The sequence below is a fragment of the Gorilla gorilla genome, chromosome 1 (genome assembly GCF_029281585.2).
Source record: "Gorilla gorilla gorilla isolate KB3781 chromosome 1, NHGRI_mGorGor1-v2.1_pri, whole genome shotgun sequence".
Taxonomy (NCBI): Eukaryota; Metazoa; Chordata; class Mammalia; order Primates; family Hominidae; genus Gorilla; species Gorilla gorilla.
The window spans coordinates 33,990,834-33,996,756 of NC_073224.2; the positions used below are offsets into that span (position 1 = coordinate 33,990,834).

The 5,923-nt window shown below is 40.7% G+C and overlaps 1 long non-coding RNA gene across 1 annotated transcript; it reads left to right on the top strand.

Annotated features, from left to right (window-relative positions):
• The first annotated feature begins 1,858 nt into the window (after positions 1 to 1,858).
• Positions 1,859 to 5,444, top strand: LOC129531917 (uncharacterized). Its single transcript, XR_008677385.2, has 3 exons — positions 1,859 to 2,149; positions 4,841 to 4,996; positions 5,159 to 5,444. It is a non-coding gene; the product is annotated as an uncharacterized lncRNA (long non-coding RNA).
• The last annotated feature ends 479 nt before the right edge of the window (positions 5,445 to 5,923 follow it).

A 5,923-nucleotide genomic window follows, 5' to 3' on the forward strand; every position in this document is an offset into this window, starting at 1 on the left:
AGGAGTTTTTGGGCTGTGATTCACCAAATCTGCTTGTATATAAAAAGTACCTGGGGACTTTAAAGGTATACAGATTTCTGGGCAATCTACCAAATTTTCTGAGTCAGAACCTGGCCAGGAATCTGTACTTTCCAAATGCCACCCCAGGTTTGAGAACCACTGCCTTGGGGAAAGTACTATCCTCTGTGGACTATTCCCTGCTTTTATCCTGCACTGTCATTAGCCATCTGCTAGCTTATTTACCCTTCCATCTTCACGCATGTACTATGAAGCTAGTGTCTTACTAGTGTCAGAAAAGCTGGAGGAAATGTCAGGCTTTATCGACTGAAGTCAGTATTTACTTGAGAAACCTTTTGGCACATCTGTGTTACTAGCAAATGTCTTTCCAAACTGCTGAAACAACTAAACCTTAACCAGCGGGCTATATTTAATTATAGACTCGACTTCTAAGATGCATTCACATTTTTCTTAACATATTTTCCTCATTACTTCTCAGTGTGTTCTATTGTTTATTTCTTAGGAATTGTTTCCAGAGACTAGAAGGCAAAGAAAATGAAGCATGGCTAGAAACAGGTTGGAAAAAAAAAATCCCAGTCCCTTTGATAGAGACTCAAATAATAACTTATTGACAGTCATTTAAAAGAAATATTATTACAGTAGGATAACCTTGCAGTAATTGCTGTAGAATTGTCAATTGTCAGTGTTGCAAATCTGTGGAGATTACAGGCAAGAAGGAAAATGGAAAACAAGTGGTTCAAATTCTTCTTCAGGTATGCTGGGGAGAAGAAAAGGGAGGATACATATAGAAAATGTGCCCACGATCTTGATTTTGGAGGCTCTTAATATCATCTTCTTCCTTATTGCCACAAATTTTTACCAATTGTGTATAATCTATTTGTGAAAGAGTTCCCTAGTTATATTCTGTAGGTTTTTACACTAGCTAGAGCCAAAAATCCGGAAAAATACACTCTACAGAACAATCAAGTATTTTCTTATAAGGACTTTTAATGTTAGAGAAAGATTTGATGAATAGGAAATTGCATCAACAGACCTGAGTTCTACAATATGCCTCTGTGTTTCCCAGTCTCTCAGAAGTATTACCCTGACATCATTGCTTTATTTGGAGTTTTAAAGAAATGAAATTCTTTTCTTCCCATACGTAAATTTTATTCAGAACGCCAGTATACAGGACAGATATGAGCTATGCTTTTCAGGTGGAAATTGGGGGGCAGAGCACCTGCCATGCAGCCTCCTCCATCTGGGCACCTACTGGAAATTTTGAAACTCCACAAAACAAGATGACTTTGAGTTAAGAGATGACCACTGGGCCCACAGGGCTCTCTCCTGACTGCCAGAGCCCCTGCTCTCCTGCTCTTTTTTCCCTGCCTCAGGTCACCTTGGGGCTGTCCTCCATGAAGGGCCTTAATAAGGTGCTCCTTTATGAGTATGTCCTCTGTCATGGCTATCATCCATATGGGGGACCTCCCATGCCAGGCTGTTGATTTCTCAGGATGGCATCCCCTGCCCTCCCTCCCACCTCATTCATCCAGGGCTCTGATCACATATTCTGAGTCCAATTCTGATTATGCAAGGGAACTACCTCCCCTTGCAAGGGGCTTCTTTTTCTTTTTAGTGTGGAGTGCAATACCTAAGAATGCATACAGATTTGGGGGGCTAAATCTTATAACATTGGAGAGGGGGTTAATCTTTAAGAAAAATGGTACAAGTGGACAAATAAAAATTGCTAGGGTCCCTCTCAGAAACTTGAAAGCAGCCAAAGCAAGTGACAGGCCCTGAAGCTCAAGTTTGATTCGCTTCACAATAATCTGCTTTTTATAATGCTGTCGTGTCTTTCCAGATCAACTCTACCAACTCCTGTTTTGGCACCTAGTCCCACCTTTGCTCCTGGGATCATGAATGAAAGAGATTCATCTAATTCCTGAAGAGATGGCTCCTATTCCTATAAAAGCTCACCTGTGGACCCAGTCTGCAGAAAAAGAAAACAAAAGATTCAAAATGTACCATGGGTTACATCGATATAAATCTAATTGGATAAGTCCCAGTGTTGATGATGAGGAAACTGCAGAAAACAGATTCTATCCACAGACTATAAACAGTGGAGTCTTGGTCTTCTAAGTTTAAGACCCAAGTAAGGCCTTCTTTAAGCTTTCGATCCCATTAACTTAAAGTTCATCAGATCCTGTCTATTAATAATGTATTGCCATACAACGAAAGTGGAAATTTTGGAGAGGCAGAATAACAATGGCAGTCAGCAATCTTGTGGGGAAGAGAGTGGGGAAGGTTTTCCTCTTAGGATGGGGTGATTTTTGTCAACTAGGAAGTTGAAGATGTCACTGGGTTTTAATTGATCCCAGATGGAGAGAGAATTGTCAATTTATTTAAGATTTTCCAGATATTAATGACTATACACGGCAGAGATCTGGATACATACATCAATTTATTCTTCATATAATAATGTCTTTTATTCAATATTTGCTTAGTAAAGTTTCCTGTTGAAAAGGAAATGCTTTGAAAATGTATTGCAAATGATAATTTTAATAAATTAATCAAGAATGTTTTTAAAAAGAAAGTAGTATGAGGTTCAAAGTCTAAAATAAAGATTTTTGAGGAGGGGTTATAAAATAAAACAACAAAACAACAGCAACTTCTCAGAGATTGTTGGAGGATACCAAGTTGTATTAAGAATTGAAATCAGTAATTATGATGACAAAAAGGTCAGAAAAAACACTGCAGGGGTGTGTGTGAGTGTGTGTGTGTGTGTGTGTGAGAGAGAGAGAGACAGAGAGAGAAACCCTCACCTAGTAAAAACAATGGCATGTTTATATAGGTTAATGGGTGAGGTTCTGGGTCACAGCCTTTTAGACACTGAGGTAGTTAAGGCATGGTCCTCAGGTAGAGAAGTGAACCACAGTGGACTGGTTGAGTGTGGTTATTGGGAAGGACTTGTCCCTGGGATTGGATTGTGCATTGGTCAATAGAAGGCAGGTTCTTCTCCTGGCCTGGGTGGGAGTTGCTTATTTCACATTCCTCAGGCATTCCACTATGAGGCAGGAATGTACATGGTTAGAACAGAGCTCTGAGGGAGCCAACAGCCAGGCTTGACCCAGGCCCTAGCATTTTAGCTAAGTGACTTTGGGCAAGTCTTGGATTCCTTAGCTGTAAAATAAAGTCAAGAACAGTTACTATTTAATTGGATTGTTATAAAGGGTAGTTAAGATACTATATGTAAAGCATTTAGCATAGGGAGTAGGACTTAGTAAGTACTCAGAAAATATTAAATTTTATTATTACAATGTTATTTTTGGGTGAATGAGGTAGACTCATTCATATCCTATATTATTTAATAGATTTTTTTAAACAAAGGAATGGTTACAAATTTTTAAGTGTAATAATAGTGCTGCAATGAACACGGGAGTGCTAATATCACTTCGAGATCCTGCTTTCAGTTCTCTTGGATAAATACCCAGTAGTGGCTGGATAACATGGTAGTCTTACGTTTAATTTTTTGAGGAAGTGCCATACTGTTTTCTCTATTGAGCACTATCATCAGAGACGGTCTGCCCCCTGGCTAGCCTGAGACTCATGAACAGGAAAACCAGAGTGGAACTAGATGGTCACAGACCTCTCCAGACTCTGAGCTTCTAGGGTTCTCAAGTCCTGTTTTTCAACTGGTGAAAATAAAAGAAAATCAAGCAGGTGCCTGGGAATCAGCCTGGCCAAGGAAGTATTTCTGTGGATTCTATTGAAAGAAGCCATGGACCCCAAAACTCATATCACATAAAGTTCTGGCCCTAAGTTTCCTCCACTCTCAGCCAAAGACTTTGGGAAATAGATCCTTTAATAGGAAGGGGAGGACATGTTCTCCTAGCATCCCAAGTTGGAGACTTTGATGTATTTTTCCACAGATATGGTTACATGTGGTGGCTAGAGTCTAATAATAGTAACAATTTATATTTCTGGAATATAAGAATATACATTATTAACACATGTTCTTTCTTTTTTTCTTTTTCTTTTTTTTCTGTTTTTTTTTTTTTTGAGACAGAGTCTCGCTCTGTTGCCCAGGCTAGGATGCAGTGGCACAGTCTCTCAGCTCACTGCAACCTCCATCTCCTGGGTTCAAGCAATTGTCCTGCCTCAGCCTCCTGAGTAGCTGGGATTACAGGTGCCCACCACCACGCCCAGATAATTTTTTATTTTTATTTTTGGTAAACATAGGGTTTCACCATGTTGGCCAGGCTAGTCTCAAACTCCTGACCTCAAGTGATCTGCTGCCTTGGCCTCTCAAAGTGCTAGGATTACAGGCGTGAGCCACTGTGCCCAGCCTATTAATTCATTTTCACAAGAATCTTGTGAAGTAGATACTTGTATCAGTTAGAGATACTTGTATTAAGTCAGACATACTTGATACTTGTATTAAGTCAGAGAGGCAGGACCACTAGGAGCCATACAGAATAAGGAATTTTTATGGGGATTTAGCCTTTTGCAGTTGTAGGATCTGGTTAAACAGTGTATGTGTGACTGTTTTTTGTTTGTTTTTGTTTTGTTTTGCTTTGTTTGCATCTGGTGCTGGGTCCTGAAGTGAGTAGGGCAAGGGTTAGGGAACTGTGGCTGTCAGCCTCTATGACGGCCCCAGTGATTCCTGCTTCCTGGTATTTACACCCTTGTGTAGTCCCCTCTCATATGGTGCCAGTAGCAGTCTGAGTGACTGACAGATACAGCAGAAGTGATGGCATGTCACTTCTGAGATTGGGTTATAAGATAAATTGTGACTTCTGTTTTGGTCACTCTCTTTTGCTCTCTCTCTCTCTCTCTGTCTCAGATCACTCATTCTGGAAGAAGCCACCTGACTCATTGTAGTAATGCTGTGGAGAGACCCACGTGACAAGGAACCGAAATCTGTGGCCAACAGCCAGCGAGGAACACAAGCCAGCTAGCAAACACTGGGGGAGCTTGGAAGTGGGTTCTCCGGGCCCAAGTAAGTCTGCAGCCCTGTCCAAGAATTTGACCAAGACCTCATGAGAGACCTTGAGCCATAATCACCCACTAGGCCTCTCTCAGATTTCTGGCCCTAAGAAACCATGTGAAATTATAAATTTTGTTGTCTCAAACTTCTTATCTGGGGTCTTTTGTTGTCCAGCAACAGACAGCTAATATAAGAAGAAAAGCAAGACATGAAGTGGAGGAGAACAAAGACAGTCTGAAACCCTTAAGGATAAGCTGGAACCAAAGGACAGACTGGAACTTGCATGGGTCTTATGCTCCTTCTAAGCCTTCATCTTTGATGATGCATGATCTGCAGGAGAAACTGGGACCTTTCATCACAAAGCTAAACAAGCACATGACTCAGTTGCTGGAGAGGCTGAAGGAAGATTCAGCAGGAGCTAGAGTGGCTACAGGCCTGGCTGCCACACTGTACCATCAAGGTGAGTCATCAGATCAGCTGTCACAAAGTGCATGAGCTACAACAGCGCCTGGTGCCTTGCACCAAATCTGAGCCTGAGATGAATATGGCTTCTGCTTCACTTCTGCCTTGTAAATTGTGCACAGAATGTCTCTTATGGCCAAGCTAACCTAGAACTGTGCAGAGAAAGAAATTCTGGGAAACATAGCTCTAATTTAGCTAAATTGACACGATACAAATCCACCACGGCATTATTTCATTTAATAGGTATAAGCTTAGAATCTGAAGGTTAAAATGATTTTTTTAAAATGCCACGCAGTTGGCTGGTAGAAGAACTAAAATGGAAAACCAGGGCTATCAACTCTTATCATTACATCTATTTGAATCCTTCTAAATTAACTAACTAATGGGCAAAATAACCTTTCATGGATAGACCTAGGGAAACAAACAATTGTCTTACAAATACATAACAAATTAATGGTCCAGGTCCCAGGCTATTTG